The sequence below is a fragment of the Pithys albifrons genome, chromosome 22, assembly GCF_047495875.1.
Source record: "Pithys albifrons albifrons isolate INPA30051 chromosome 22, PitAlb_v1, whole genome shotgun sequence".
In the NCBI taxonomy this organism is placed as follows: domain Eukaryota; kingdom Metazoa; phylum Chordata; class Aves; order Passeriformes; family Thamnophilidae; genus Pithys; species Pithys albifrons.
In genome coordinates, this window is record NC_092479.1 from 1754803 (window position 1) to 1770810 (window position 16008).

At 48.4% G+C, this 16008-nt stretch overlaps 1 long non-coding RNA gene across 2 annotated transcripts in view; it reads right to left on the reverse strand.

The window, feature by feature from the left end:
* Positions 1-3937: 3937 nt before the first annotated feature.
* Positions 3938-16008, reverse strand: part of LOC139682019 (uncharacterized) — a 29168-nt gene continuing 17097 nt past the window's right edge. For both annotated transcript variants that reach the window (XR_011699585.1, XR_011699586.1), the window contains 4 exons: positions 15231-15316; positions 13125-13225; positions 11457-11596; positions 3938-6029 (listed from right to left, as the gene is read on the reverse strand). This is a non-coding gene — a long non-coding RNA (uncharacterized lncRNA). The remainder of the gene's footprint in view (positions 6030-11456; positions 11597-13124; positions 13226-15230; positions 15317-16008) is intronic.

A 16008-nucleotide genomic window follows, 5' to 3' on the forward strand; every position in this document is an offset into this window, starting at 1 on the left:
CAAATGCTGTTGATTTTCTTTCCCACATGGACCTTTCTGCTTTTTCTCTTAAGTTGTGAGGCCTTCAAAGCTTCACTGATGGGCACATACACAGCCTCCATATCAAAGCTATGGCCTGAAATTAATTTGCCTTTAAGGCCTTTTATGACCTCTCCTCATTTATTTATTTTGAGGTACGTTCCCACTTTCTAACACTGAGCAGCCTCCAGCGGTTTTGGAGGCAGCCTTCCCCCAATGACTCTGGCTAATTGCGTGATAATCACTGAAAGTTAATAGCTTCACCACTGACAGCATCTTGACGTAAAACCTCCATGCAACTTTGGGGCACAAATGGCAAGATACCTATTAGAAAACCCCAAATAAACAACCCAGGCACTACCTGTAACTGTGTGTGTTGTTGTCGGGTTCATATCAACCTGAACTGGGACCCAAATCTTTCCTAGAGCACTTGCAGTTACTATGGGAAAAATGTCAATTTTAAAAACAGATATTACAGTCAGTTTTGAGGGACACAGAAGCATAATTAAGAATTCAAAGTAGTTTTGTCAGATGGGTGATGGATTCCTTGCCTCCATATTAAATATGTGAAAATGAGTCTTGAAGCAGCAAATATTCCCCCAAATACTGCAGATTCCCAAGCTTTCCAAATCAGAGGAAACTTGAAAGCACAATTATACTTCTGGCTGAAGCATGTGTCTTAAAACCTTCCCTTGCAAAATTATCCCATGTATTCCCTAAAGCAGATCTCATTGGGGCTGTCCCCTCATGCTGCCTGGATGCTGCAGGGTTTGTGCTGAGGGTTTGCTGGCACGTTGCATCTCCAGTGCATTCCCAGCTTCAGTAGGCTGCCAGGTTCCGAGTACCACATCCTGTCTGAGATGCACCAATCAGGATGTGCCTCCCAAAACAGCAACTTTTCTCCCTTGAGGGCTCTGCACACCCGCTCCTTTATAAATGACTTCATCCCCAGTGTACCTATAGGGGGGACACGGCTCCTGCTGTCCTCAGCCCCCACATCGCCCCTGGGCAGGGAGGGCGGGCTGTGGGTTCAGCGCCGGCCGCCAAGCCTACTGCAGCCAGGAGCCAGCATTCCTCAGCTGGCAAACCTCTGGCCCCATGAAAAGCCCCAATTCAACTTCTGCATGCCGAGTACCTGACACCTTCCCCAGCACAAAGAGAGCTTTCTGCCTCACACGCTGGCTGTGGCCGAGGAGACTGGAGGCACAAGTGGCTGCCTCTTGCCCAGAGGGGTCACCGAGCCACATCCTGCACACACCCCAAACAAAACCCACTTGTCCTGGGCAAGTGGAGGAGAACATAGCCTGGGCAGGTGGCTTCCAGCAGGGCTTGTGGCTCCAGCTCTGCCAAACTTCTGGATGCGATGGCTCTTCCAGCTCTCCAAGCCTTGCTCAGGTCAGTGGGATGGCAAGGCTTGAACTGCAAAGGTCTTAGGACCACGTCTGTATCTGGACTCCTGTCTCTGAGCTGCTGACTTGGCCAGGCATGCTGAGGTGACCAATGTCCCCATGTCTCTGTGCTCCTCTACAGCAAGCCCTGAGCTAGGATGGAGCTGGTGGTCATGCCACAACTGACACACTTGTGGATCGAACTGACTTGGTTGGGAGGTGAGGGGTAATCTCAGCACTGAAATAGGGTTTTTGAGGGATGGAGGATAACTCATTTTGGGAGGTATCCACTGAGGAAGATTGGAGAGACTATTGGTCTTCATATTTGCTCTTCCTTTTCCCCAGGAGAAAAAAAGTTGGAAGTGGCCCACAAAAGCTCCCTCACCCAGCAGTGCCTCAATGCAGACTACACAGGATGTAAATTTCTCAGATCAGAGACCCCTGCAACATTCCTGCTTTTCAGACAGGAATTGTCAAATAAGATGTGCATAACCAGGAGAGGACACATTTCAGACCTTCTATTCTGCAGCTGAGGGCCAAAGCCTCCAGACTGTAGCCAGGGCCTCCCTGTCTGTTCCTTGCCTGTGCCTTGGAGCCTCTGCCTTGCTCATTGATGGTCTTGGGTCCAATGCTCCCAGTGCAGGATTTTGGGAAGCTGCCTGGGCCCCCTCCTCAACTTCCCTGTCCACCACAGAAGGAATCCAGCCTTGGAAACCCATCTCTTGGTTTGGACACCTAAACTCAGGCTGTGCAGTGCTGAGCATCACAGAAAATTCACTTCTTGGCTCTGGTCCTGTGAAACCCAGGGTGCATGTTGACTTCAGCCAGCTTCACAGAACCATGGAATCTTTAAAGCAGGAAAAGACCTCCAAGATCATCAAGTCAAACCATTAACCCAGCACTGCCAGGTTCACCACTAAACCATGTCCCCAAATGCCACATGCACATGTTTTTTGAGCAATTCCAGCGATGGTGACTCTACCGCTGCCCTGGGCAATCTGTTCCAATGCCTGACCACCCCTTCTGTGAGGTTCAGGCCCCATGGTCCTTCTGCTTCAGAAGGACAAATCATCCTCCCCACATCTGGTGTCCTGCAAGCCCCAGGCGGTATCCAATGAGGTTCAGTCCACTACAGGAGACCAAGCTGAGCTGGATGCATTTGCATTCCTTCTGAATGCAAGTCAGATGTGATGTGAAACATCATATGTCAGGCAGATTGGTCCAAAAACCAAACCCAAGGCTGCTCTCAGCAAGATGTCCAAACCCTTCCCTGTCTCCCTTAATCATTCTTCATCAGCCTTTTATTGCTCTAGTAAACCCTCTTGCAGAGAGCACACATGGCTTAAAAACCCTAGATCTGCTATAGGCTGAGGAGAAGCAAGAAATCACTGTGTCTAATGAAAGGATAAAAGGCTGAAGTCCTCAACAGGTAGCATGGAAAACTTCCCTCAGATGTGTGTAGATGTTGCAGGTGTCCCAGCACAGCTCACACATCTCATGGCCGTGATCCCTGACAGCAGTGCTGGATGCAGAGTGCTAGGTGGGTGCAGTCCTTTCTGAGAAAAAGAGCCTAGCTCCATCTGGACACAAAAGCTGGGAAGAATCAAATAACTCAGGCTCCAAAGCCTTTCCTGCTTGCCTGATGAATGTGCTGAGGGCCCCAGGCTCCCAGTTCTCAGCAGGGACTGCACCAGGGCAAGCCTCCGTGGAGGCTGCAGGAACTTCTGATGTTCTGAGAAAGCTGGTGAGTAGTGCATGAATGGCCATGAGAATTGGAGAGCACTGCAGCAGCCACTGTCCATAACCAATGCAGTCCAGCTGCTCTGGAAACCTCATCCAGGCGGTCCCTGGATGCATTTAGGACACTTAGGGAATATACTTGGCTATGCTGAAGACTGAAGAAATTCTTCCCAATGAGGGTGGTGAGTCCCTGGCACAAATTGCCCAAAGAAGCTGTGGTTGCCCCATTCCTGAAAGTGTTCAAGGCCAGGATGGATGAAGCTTGGAGCAACCCTCTTTAGACAGAGGCATCACATGGCAGGGTGTGGAATGAGATGAGCTTTAAAGTCCTTCCAACCCAACCCCTTCTGTGATTCTCTGATTCTCTGTTGCTGTCACTCTCAGTGGGAATGGTGCAGCATCCCAGTGCTTGGAGGTGGTAGCAGACATCTCTCCATCTCCTTCCTTTCCTTCCACATCTCAGCATCTCCCCATCAACCCTTTCTTTCTCCTTTTTGGAGCTCCCCCATCCAGCAGCCTTGGGCAGAGACTATAAACAGGATATGTGCTCTCTGGAAATCTGCAAGCAGGAGTGGCTGAAGGTATTTAATCGCATCCCTGCAGTAAACAGGGATAAAGGGGGATCAGCTGTATGCAGCAAGGAGTAAGTATCAGATGAAGTTGCTCTACCATGGCGACTATTTACTGAAACAGGAAACAAATATTTTTTGCTTTTTTGCCAAAGAAAGATTCTTTTAAAAATGTGTTAATATTAGAAGTAAAAATGTATCTTTTAGACATGTTAAGTGGCCACATTCACTGGAGTTTTATTTACTATATAAAGGTTAACATTGGTCTGTTTATCCTACGGACAAGATTTCCAGCAAATTACAAGAAGGGTCATGTAACAGTCAGCTCCTGCTTGCCTGAGCTTATTTGCCAGAACCAAATCCCTGGAGCCTGTGGAGCTGGAGCAGAGAGAAGGGATATTCAAAAGGACTCTGAGAACGGGAGAAAAGAAATAACAGAGCCCTAAGTTTCTTCGAGTTCACTCACCAGGAAGGTGGAGGCTGGGCTTATCCTCATGCTGGGGTGGGGGGGAGCCACAGAAGTGCTCTGTTGGACCCCCACTCTGAGCTGTCCGAGGGAGCAGCCAGTTGGGAGTGAGGCTGAGGAAAACCCCTCGATGGTGCAAGAAAGCTGCTTTCCCGCTAACCCCAAAGAGCCAGTTTAAAGCCTGGATCAGGAGATTTGATCCCTTGGCCAACACTTCTTATGTAATTTTACTATGACTACTCTGCTTGAGATATGGTCGTGCTCCAGAGAAACAGCCAACCTCTGTCCTTCTGGAGCTTGTGCTGAGGGAACACAATCATTTAAATTTTTCCACAGCCATTCTGTTCCTTTCCTGAGGGGTTAAGTTGCCTTCCACCTTGCCCTGTGCCCCATGATCTGGAAGTCACTTGCCCTGGATGGGCTTGACCAAGGTCATCCCATCTTCTCCTTCTGCCAGTTTTGGGACTTAGTTCTGCCTGCAGCATTCCATGCTGCCCTGAGGGGAGCCAATTGTCAAAACAGCTGTGAAAGTTCCGGAAAATTATTCTGTGTTAAAAAATACATTAGAAAATGGGTGTATTATTAATGGCCCTGCTGTCAGCACCATGAAATCCCAATTGAACAGTGAGGCAAGGATTTTCTTTAATGAAGCAGTGCTGGTGCAATCCAGTAGTACTGCTATCTGGAAGAGGAGCTTGAGACAAATTTTTAGCCCTAATAAAGATGAATCAAGGTAAATATCAAAGGCCTGAGATATCTAGGAGGTTGCATTAGCTAATTACTACTTTTGTTATGATTTGCACAGCTTTTTTAACTGGAATCAGTATGACCTTATGAGGGTCCTGGCAGAATCTGGCTGAGGTTTGGAGGTTTTGGTTCTCAGTTGTGAGATGGGAGCCCGAGGATCTGCTCCTGGTAAGTGTCTGTTTAACACCTGGGGACACCTCAGTCACTGGTTGGCATGGACATTCCTCAGTGTTTGGCACCAAAAGGTCTATGTGACCTGCTGCCCTTCACAGCATGAAGAGGCACCCTAGGCTCGACGTGCTGGGTGGTGGCAGCACTTTCATGGCACAGGTGTAAAACCTGGCATTGCCATGGGGGGTGGGAAACACGTCTGGAGGGGAGGGACAGCCAAAGCAAGCCAACACCAACTTATGCAAGTCAAGATAAGGGCTGGGCTCTGCACCTGCCACCATATGTAGTCAGTCCCACATAGCTTCAGGCTTCACCATGGCTTCACCATGGGCTCTCATGGAGTGGGGCATTTCATACCTCCCTGTTGTTTTTCACTATCTATGCACACTGGCAAGGTGTTGAAGCTGATAGATGTTAAAATATCACAAATACACTTTCAGCTCCAAAACTGAAGGCTGGAGGCAGCCAAGAGCCACTCCACAAAGATGCATAGCAGAATGTCTCAGCAGCATTAGCTGTAGCTGCTGCCATAAGCATTGGCTGTTACAAGAGGGAAAACCTGAATTAGAAACAATCATCCAGTTGAGAGACCTGAGGATGGTAAGAGTGGAGACTGCTGTTCCCTGAACACTATGAGCATCCCAGCATCAGAAAGGGATTGTCCCTCTCAGATGAACATTTCCAGGACCAGTCCTCAGGAGGTTCAATTTCTTGCCTTTGTTGCATGGTGAATGAGAGATGTCCTCAGGCTCTAACTTTGTCAGAGAGGCATAAACAACTTTACATGACCTTCATGGATCTATGTTTCCTGTGTTCAACAAGCAGGGAAGCTGAGCTGTGTCCTGCCCCAGAGTCACTGTAAGTGGAGAGGTCCTGAAGGAAATCTTCAGCATGCCAAGTTTTCTTTCTATCTTGTGACAGAGAGGCAGCCTGCATTGTAAAGAATGGGGAGAAGAACATCTACTCAGTTACATCCCAAAACATCAGGTTAATCAAGGTCTGTACCTACTTTGAGGGATCAGCCCAACATGACATTAAAAAGGATGGGTTTCTGCCCTCGTTTTGGAACAGCAAGTTGAGACTTTTGCCCATATGTGCAAATACTTCCTCAGATCTCCCCACATATTTCCTCATACTCCTACATATTTCCCCATATCTGTGAGAAAGGGTTTAGAAGGAAAAAGTTATTTTATTTCAAACAAAACTGGTTTTCACACATTCAGTATTTCACAGCCACCTACTCACAGCACCAGGACAAATGTCCAGCATTCAGACTCTGAGGAGTATCTCCAGGTGACCAATTCAGAGCTCCTTGCAATGACACGGAGGAGAAGGGATGTCCGCTGGCGAGTCCTCACCTCACCTGGACTCTCAGCTGCTGCCCATGGATACATTTAGGACTTGATTTGTGTTTTCATACAGGTCCCCTGTGAGTGGGCATCACTGCTGATTTATGCACTTTTGCTTCATTTTTTAAAAAGACTTTTTTAGACTTCTTTTCTTTGAGCATAGGCTGTTCTTAGTTTTATGCTGTTCTTTGTTTTGGGCTGTTCCTTACTTTCCCAGACAGCAGGTCTTGAAAAGCTACTCACAGATGTACTGCAATCTGAATTGCCTTGGTGCCATCAATGCCTGATATTCTTCTATCCCTTTTAGCCTCTTTTTCCTAGGCTTTGACCCTCATTTATACTGTATGTTTCTACTACACCTCTTCATATGCTCTCAGGCAGATCTTTTAGAGGAGCTGGCATGGCCTTTGCCCTCCTGGCAACAGTCTTTTCTTCTTTCCCAGGGAAGTCTTGATCCATATCTCTTTGACTGCTGGGCAAGGTGAAGCAGCCATGAGGAAGAGATGAGTCATTGGGCTTCCAACCACTAATCCTCTACTGTCCAGCTGGCACAACTACAGTGGCATTCCCCCTCTACTTGGCCATCGCTATCTTCACACTGTTGCTGGAAATAGAGAATTAATAAACTGCAGCTCAGAAATATCGATGAACGTGTGGGTTGGCTGTGTTGGACAGAAGATAATTTGTGGTGAAATCCGCAAAACGTCTGGGATTTGTAAATGTTTTCATGATGACTTGACTCTTTTCCAAACACTCCCATCTACTGACAAACACGAGACATGAATCACTGCACACAGGAAAATCTTTCAAGCCCTTGACTAACTCCTCCCTGAGTTCCACTGCACTGCTAGCTCTGAGAGCACCAGCTGCCCAGGGTGAGGACAGTGACTTCAGGGTCAAGGTGAAGGAGATGCTTGGCAGCCCCATGGATGCACTGTACAGGTTTCTGGGCAGAGGAGGTGAGGACATGGCACACTGGCTTTTCTGGGTGGCAGCTCACAGGACTGAGTTGATGTCAAGGTCAGGCTCCCTGAAACAGTGCAGAGATCACCTCCTTTCCCAGAGAGCAGATTCACTTTCAACTGTTGCAGGCGGGGCCCAGGAAGTTTTCTGACTGATTATCAGCGAGAGTGAGTGATGCCTTTCTGCAGCCTGGGCTGTTTCGACTGCAGAGCTCCTTCTGGGCTGCCTGCAGCATTTCCCATAGTTCTGAGTTTTGGACTCAGTAGTAAGGCTCTGGCCAGCTGGCTTAGCATGAGAAGCCCTCAAGAGCTGCTGTATCAGGGCACCTTTGCCATTTGTCACCCTGCAACCAGCAGGACCCTCAGGCAGGGTGGTGGCACACTCCAGCCAGGCAGTCTGGCTGCTGGAGACCAATCACCTCGCCCAAATCATAAAATACTGAACTGTTGGTTCATAAACATAGGGGCTGGCAGCAGAATGCTGGCTGCTGGCACTCAGCTCATGCGTCAGGGACAGGGTCACAGCTGGTGATACAGGGGCAGGATGTCCAATGTGTTCCTGTTCCTGCCTCTATCCCCTAGTGAGGCCAGGGGAAGACAAAGAGGTGATTTCCTTCCAAGGAGCTTCTCGTCTCTCCTGTTTCCTGATCTCTCCAAGTGGAAAGCATTAAGGTGAATCCTTCCTTGTCAGAGCTCTAATGTGGGCTGTTAGAGAAGCCATGTTTTTCCTGGAGCCCTGAATCCCCTAAACCTGAAAAGCAGCACATCTCCGGGAGATGGACATACTATGGGGTGCCTTGGTGGGTTTTATGGTGTGCTGTGCAGTCACTGAAGAAGGACTGCAGGCAACAGCTTGTGCCCAACATTGCTCCTGGGATGGTGACAGCTAACAGCACATCCTCCTGCAGGAGGGAAATGGATCTGAAGGTCCTCTCCTCTCCTGCTTCTGCTTCAATGAGCTCCAGCACCATAATCTGTGAAGATACAACAAGGTTGTACCAAGGAGGGACTCCTCTGGCTTCACGAAGCCAGGCATTTATGTCAACACAGCCTCTAGCTATGGCATGGAGCACTACAGCTCTTCTTCAGATGGATGTGGGATGTGTTATGTCCCCTAGCTGCAAACATGATGGAGCCCATGCTGATTCTACAGCAATTCCTGGAAAGATAGACACTTATGTGTCTTCCTAAATCACCTTCACTTTCAACATCAGACACAGGGAAATGCCAGGTTTCCCTGTGGGTATCCTCTGCTCTCCTCGATGAAGCCCCTTGGATCCTAGGGCTGGTCTGAACACCCGGCCAGAGGCCAGTGTGTTGTTTCTGCCTGATCCAAGCAATTTCCTCAAAACGGACAAAATATGTCACTATTTTGTTGCCTGGATTCCCCAGAGACTTGATCCCATTCTCCCTACCTGCAGAATTTCCCCTATGCATTTCAAGCATCTCTTTTTCTTGGCTTACAGCAGAGCTTTTTTCTCTCTCTCACTCTTCTTGTGATGTGTCCATCAAAATGGATGAATGAGCCAAACACAGTCTGTCTGGCACAAGGCAATAGTTGATCAGGAAGCAGGATTTCCAAGCACATGAATCACCTGGCTGGCCCAGAAGCCGGAGCTGCTGTCTTGGATGAAGGTGAAAGGCTGAAATGATGTGAACAGAAGGAAAGGGAACTTCCTCTGAAACGAACTACAGACAAACCCATCTTCTCTGTTTTCTCCTTGCAACCCTCAGGTCTGTATTTGCAGCTTGGTGTCTATGTCAACCTTGTACAGATACTTCAGAGATGGACCAGGCACCTCTGAATGGCAAGTAGAGGACAGAAATATCTCTCCCAGCCTCAGCAGAGCAGTCCACACTTGAGATTAGAAAAGGATACCCCACAATTTCTGTTGAAAAACATTACCACTTGTGGGAAAGCCTTGGGAATTTTGTTTTGCTACCTCCCACCTCCTTGTTAGTGACAGGGCATCAGACAGCACCTGCCTCCCTCTCTTGCAGGAGATGTGCCAGGAGAAGAAAAGGAGAACAGAGCAATGTATGGGTTGTCAGATATGTGCCCCCAAAGCCTTGTCAACTTGTTGAGAAAAGCAGTTGTGGACTGCTCATTCCTGGAATGGTTCAAGGCCAGGTTGGACAGGGCTTGGAGCACCCTCAGCTAGTGGAAGGTGTCCCTGCCCATGGCAGGGGATTGGAACGAGATGAGCTTTGAGGCCCCTTCCAGCCACAGCCATTCTGTTATTCTATGATTCGTGGCATTGGCAGTATTTTGCCATCAGATGGCAGAAGTGCTTCCTCTCTGAAAAGTTTGAAATGTTTGGAAAATGCCTTTGTCTGATCTGAACTGAGGCAAACTTCATTAAACCTTTCAGAGAAGGAAAGCTACTGAGATGTTTTCTTTTGGAAATACCTGGAGTCCAAACAGTTTGCTATTTCTGAAACCAATTTATTCACAACTTCCTGCAAACCTGGAAGCCACTGCTTCCTGCCAGCTGCTGTGAAAGGGACTGAGGAGCATGGGAGGTCTGGGACTTGCAGTTGCCTCAGAGCTAAGAGGGAAGATGAGCCAGCAGAAGTGGGAGAGCTCAGAGATACTGGCTTGCACTCAGTCAAATGTGCATGATGCAAGTTCTGTGATGTTGTGCACTTCCAAAAACCATCTGCTAGCAAGCTCCCAGCCTGTCCCAGTCCCATTTCCTAAGGAGACACGTGTCATTTAGCAGACTGTAACAGAGAAGAACAGCAGCCAGGATGGGTAAGCAGTGGGCAGTTAGTGTGAAGGCTCAGCATGTGGCTCCCATACTGCAGGACCAGGAATACTCTTCCCATGCACACCTGGAATTCATGAGTTCAGGGCAATGCCACACAACTCAGACAGGGGAACCTTTATATGGGAAAGTGACAGTGACTGTCATGGGATAACAATCAGTGGTAGGTGCCAGTTGTCTTCCCACAAGGACATCTTTCACTGAATGGCAGATGTGCCCCTCTGACTCTAAAAGTCATGATAAAAGTCCCACAAGGTTTCCTGCAGGGTACTTGCCAAGGGGTGCTATGAAGATGGCCAGGATAAGGACAGAGCTGAAGAGCCAACAGGCCAGGAACAATGGAATATTAAAAATGTAGAGGCATAAAATATGTCTGTTGGTAGTGTTTTTGTCCAATGCCTCTTGAGGGAGTGCCACCCTTACTGGTACGTGCTTTTCCTTATCAGCACATTTCCTTCTTGGGACTTTCATGTTTGATGAGCAGCTTGTATCCTCAGGACATTGTCACTGACATGGCAAAGGAAAGGTCCTTACTCCTGCCATAACTCCAGGGACTGACACAACAATACCAGTCTGTATCCTTGTTTTTCAGGGCAAGTTCATTAAATCAACAGGGACAGTATAACAGCAATGCTGTTGGAAGCAAGTGATGTGTGGTCACTTCCAAGTAACATCCCTGATCACATGCCTGTGGTCATAGCTTCTCTGCAGGTCTTCCAAGAGGTCTTTATCCATGCCCAAGAGTGGGTTTCAGATGAGACTTCAGTAATGACACCAGGCTTCTGGAGAGGTCTTGCTGCACTACAGAGGCCAGATGGCAATTTGGAGAGGTTGGTAAGTGAGGTCTCATACTAACAATAGCCCTTGATGGAAAGAAGGTGCTTGTGTGGTGCTTCCAACCTGAAGGAGGTCACTAGAAGAAATGGTTGGTGAAACCCCATAGGGAACTCATGGTGTATGTGGAAAGCAGGTCTCCCTCAAACATGTGCAGTGTGTCTGTGGGGAGAGAGTCTATTTTCTTGGGATTTGCAATAAAGTTTTAATTTAGCACTGGAATTAAAATTCATTTTATTATGGGGCCTTTAAATATTTCCAGAGCCTGACCTTTCCTGGAGGCTGTTGACTAATTAATGTCTAGTCTGGTGTTCTTCAAACTTTCCACACAGTTCATCTTGTTGCCAGCTGCTTTCAAATACATTTTTCAAGAAATTAGGTTGCAATTAAGTACAGTTATTAATGACTGTTTTTCCTGCCTTTCCCATTGGGTTTGCAACTTACTTTGCTCCATGTGGCAGAAAATGGCCAATATTTCACAGGATGAGTGAAGGAATGCCTAATATGTTCTTTAGACATGTTGATTTAATGCAGTTTCAACTCTGCAGAGCATAGTGGTGATCACCCAACCGTGTAGGAGAGACCTGTGTAGAAAATGCAGAGTCAGTGTCAGATCCCTGTGGGCAACCTGAGAGAGGGGGCAGGGAACTCCTTCACCCTTGGAGAGCCAGCCCATAGGGTGAGCAGTTCATGCAGATGGGTTGGCTGGAGGATGGAGAGAAGAAACAGACCTGCTCCAATGAGGGGAATCACTCTCCTACTTAAATTTCAGGGCATGAATCTGGGAGCTCTGCAAATAATGTGAAGCCCATTTATGTGAACACTCATCTCCTGCATGGTTCTCTCTCCACCCAAGAGGGACCATCAGGGAGACCCATGTGTGGAGAGCGCAGATGGAGCCAAAAGCAGCCAAGAAGGGAAGCAGCACTCCTACGCAGAGCCCAGAAAGGTTTTATACGCTCTCTGCTCTCCGGTGTCGCTGAGGTCACTCCTCTTTGTCAGGCACATGGCAGCAAATCCCTCTCTAAGCCCCAGATCTCCAAGGCATTATAATAATAAAAGCCTGGGCTGAAGCATCTGAGCAAACATATCGGCTGAGCAAAGTGTTTTTCCCTAGCCCTGAGACCCGGTTATTCTGGGAACTGGCAGCACTGAAACATCAAGGCGGCAACATCATCCAGTGAAATCTGCTGCCAGAGAGCTGGTGGGGTGCAGAGGGTGATGTGCAGGTGAGGGAGGCCACCCACAAGGGGGGGACAAGGAGGGTGCATAGCACCTATTTAATTTCCTGACTGGCCTTCAACTGGCAGCTCTGGGCAGCCAAGGCACAGGGGTGGAGGCAGAGGGATGCTGACAAGTAATGCACATGTGCACAGACACAGCATGCACACATGAACAGCCCCTTGCCAAAGGGCTAGGATTTCTCCAGGCCTTTTACAACTCTCTTTTTTCCAGGGTCTCACCCTTTTCCTTTTGCCTTCTCTCAGTGGCCCAAATGCTGTCCATTCCCAGTGGGACAGAGAAGCCCTGTGGACTGGCACCACCTTGGCCATGGGGATGAGCGTGTCCTACTCCCACCACTTCTGGCACATGAGTCCACAGGTTGTACACAGCAGGCCTGCAGACACAGTGTGTCCCACATGGTGACAGGTGTGCCCTCACGTGCACTGGGTGCACTGGTGATGGGCCAACATGGATATTGGTGCTAGAGGTATCCAAACAGCACAGAAGTTCACCTGTGCTCTGCTCCCAAATGCAACAGCTCTGCTCAGGAGAGAACAATGAAAACAAGCCCAGCAGCCACCTGCCTAGAGAGGTGGTGAGGGGCAGGTCAGCCCACAGAGCACCCCTCCTCCCCATGCAGCTCCAGCCACATCTGGGACCTGTCCTCCCTTCTGTCTCATCAGCAGATGCCCACACATCTCAGCCAAGCTGCGCTGCAGCTTATCAGCATCTACTGCTGCCCTTCAGCACCTGGGACCTGGTTTGGGTTGATCTCTATGAGCTCAGTACTTGATGGAAGTACCCTGGAAGCAGCAGGAAGAAGGAGTTAGGAGGGAGGTGGTGAGAGAGGACATGGGGGGATGAGCCACCAGAAAAGTAAGACTTGACCTTGATCAAGACCCAGGACAGGCTGTGGCCATTCCTGGAACTGAAGCAACGCTGGCATCTCCAAAAGGACGAACAACAGGTCTGCTTCATCAGCTCAGCCACTAGAAAGGAGAAGCAGAGCCAAAAATCCAGGAGAAAAATGTTATGCAAAATTGTTCATCTGTTACTGATTGGGAGGCTGAGAGCTCATTTCAAACCACCCAATAAAACTGGCTTGGATGAGAATTTCCTGAATCCCAGATTAAGTGAATAAAGATGTTTCAGGAGTTCAGGGCCACAGTTGGGTGGTTTGCACACAATTTGCTGTTGGTTTCACTCTTTGTTGCTTAATGAAGAACAGAAGGAGGATCTCCCATCTCATTTGACCAAGGGAAAAAATTATTTCTTCTAAATTTAAATTAATTTCCTGTTGCAGGCACAGCTCTGTTTATCTGTCCTACACAGGGGCTCCATCTTGGATTGTGGCTTATTCTGCTCCCTGCAAGGCACTGGGACTCAGGGACTGTGGCACTCCCAGGCTGGTGGCATTGAGGCAGCAAGGAAGGATTATGCATGGCAAAGTTTTTGTCAGAAGCTAACGGTAACAAGTTTTGGAAGCCAAGGTACAGTTCTGAGGAAAAACCTGTGACTTTGCACACACTGTGTGTGTGTCCCTGAATCACTTGGGTCCTTCCTATCGATACACCTCAATGCCACCAGAGTGCTCCCAGTCGTGTCCTTGGAGGAAGCTGTGAGGAGCCAATGGGCTGTAAGGGCTGAGCAGCAGTCAGGTGGGTGAGGAACACATCCCATGCCAAACTCACTGGGGACACAGGGGATTCCCCATCCTTGCAGCATCTGATGCTGGAGAACTGCTCTACCACAGGGCTTGCACAACCCTGAAAATCACTTACTCTAACAAGCCTCTTGTTCAAAGTGAGGGGAATGAGCTAAGCCAAATGCACTTAAGTCTTTAGAAAGCTTCATGGCTTCATCTCTTGCTCCTAAAGACATCAATCTATAGATCTACCTATCTCCCTTTCTTTCCCATCTTCTACCTTGAAAGTAAATGCTGGTGTCCCTCTACAAACTGCAAACCTTTAAGTCACCTGGCACCTGGAGCATTCCTCCAAGTGGCACCATGTGCCTTGCTGGCACTTCAAACTCTAATTAGATGTGGAAATGGGATGGAGATCTCTGGAGAAATGAGACATTAAATTTTAAAGAATGAAAACTAGATCAGAACAAAAGTTAAAGAATTAGAATGAGAAACTTGACTCAATGGCCTATCTCTCTAAGTCTCATCCTACATTTTGTACAAAAACCTGTCCAAAATATTCCCCTTTGCAGAGTGACCAGAAAATCCAGCTTCTTAGGAGGAGTCCAAAGGCTCCAAGGACGAAGAAAGCTATTTGCAGCCTTGTGTCTGGAGTCCTTATAACCATACAGCAAAATGCAGCCTGTCTAGATGGCAACTCAGGGAAAATAACTGTACACAGGCAGGTGATGGGTATGAACACCAAGGAGAGACATGCTTTTGGAGTCTCACAGGAGGATCAGACCGAGTAATACGATGTATGTGAGCAACAGCATATTTAGGCAGGATATCAGGAAATTTTTCCATCTCAGCTGCTACTTTTATTAGGAAAAGTCTCCCGTGGGAAGCAGGAAGCTGCATCACTTGACTCACTCCAAGCTCAGCACTAGATAACATGAAGCAGAGGACAGGCGTGTATTGGTGGAGGCTGATGGCCCAGATGACCTAATGGTCTTTTCCATCACTCTGATTACAATCCAGCCTGGGTAGAGCCTCTTCACTCATCTCCATCTGACTCAGGGTAATGACAGGCTGGAGAATAACATCTGAGTTTGTTCCAGTGTTATTTTCCAGTGTCTTCATTTGAGGTCTCTGGGTAGAAGATGGGTTGCAGCGTGACCTCAGCTGAAGTGACAATATTTCCCAGTCCTCTTGCCAGGTTCTGCTCCTCATAGAGCTTGTGTGTGTCGGTGTGGGGGCTGCAGAGTGGCCTGGGCTGCAGCAGCCAGGTCCTGGGTCAGGAACTGAGCAAAGGAGTGAAGGAAATACGGGTACAAAAGACATCCAGAAAAGCTAGAAGAGCATCTCACCAGCTTTTGCTGAGACACAGTTGTTCCAGAGTTGATAATTTCCTTTTCTTGGCAATTTCTGGGTTCCTGTGGTTGGATGGTGGGAGCTGTGGAAGGAACAAGATATTTAGGTGCAGTTGAACAAGCAGAAGGAACTCAGTGCTTTTTTTCTGGTGCTTGTGGGCAGCACAGGTCTGCTGAGATGGTGCCAGGATAGATCCAGGGATTCATCTTGTCCCCAGAGGGAACCCTCAGGGAAGCCTGCTCCTCAACAAAGCCTTCCTCAGCTCCTGAGACCTCCTCCCATGGTCCAAGCTAACCAGAGCTGTGCAGACTGCCACCTACTTGGCTGATACCTATGTGAGACCCATGCTGGGGTCTTCCCCTCTTCCCTGGGATGAAGATCTGGGTTTATCCTGGAGCGGGGATCTCCCAGCCTGCTGTAGCTCTCCATTCCATTATCCTTAATGTCTGGGAATAATATTTCTTCTTCTCAGCTGACTTCACTCTCTCCCTCCTTCAAATCTCCTTTTTAAACTATTTCATCAGAAATCCACCAGCCTCTGCCCACCCAGCCTGGCCAGGCTGCCCTGTGCTGTTTGTGGCTGAGACAAAGCAACTTATGATTTACCAAACAGGTCACAAAGCCTCAGCCCATCCCTCTCCTGGCCACGTGTGGAGCTAAGTGCAATGTGCAGGGATAAAACCTTACCTAAGGAAAATTGCAGATGGATACTTGGTGGCACAGGAAAAGTCAGGCTGGAGGACTGAGGGACTCGTAGGCACCAGAACATAGAAA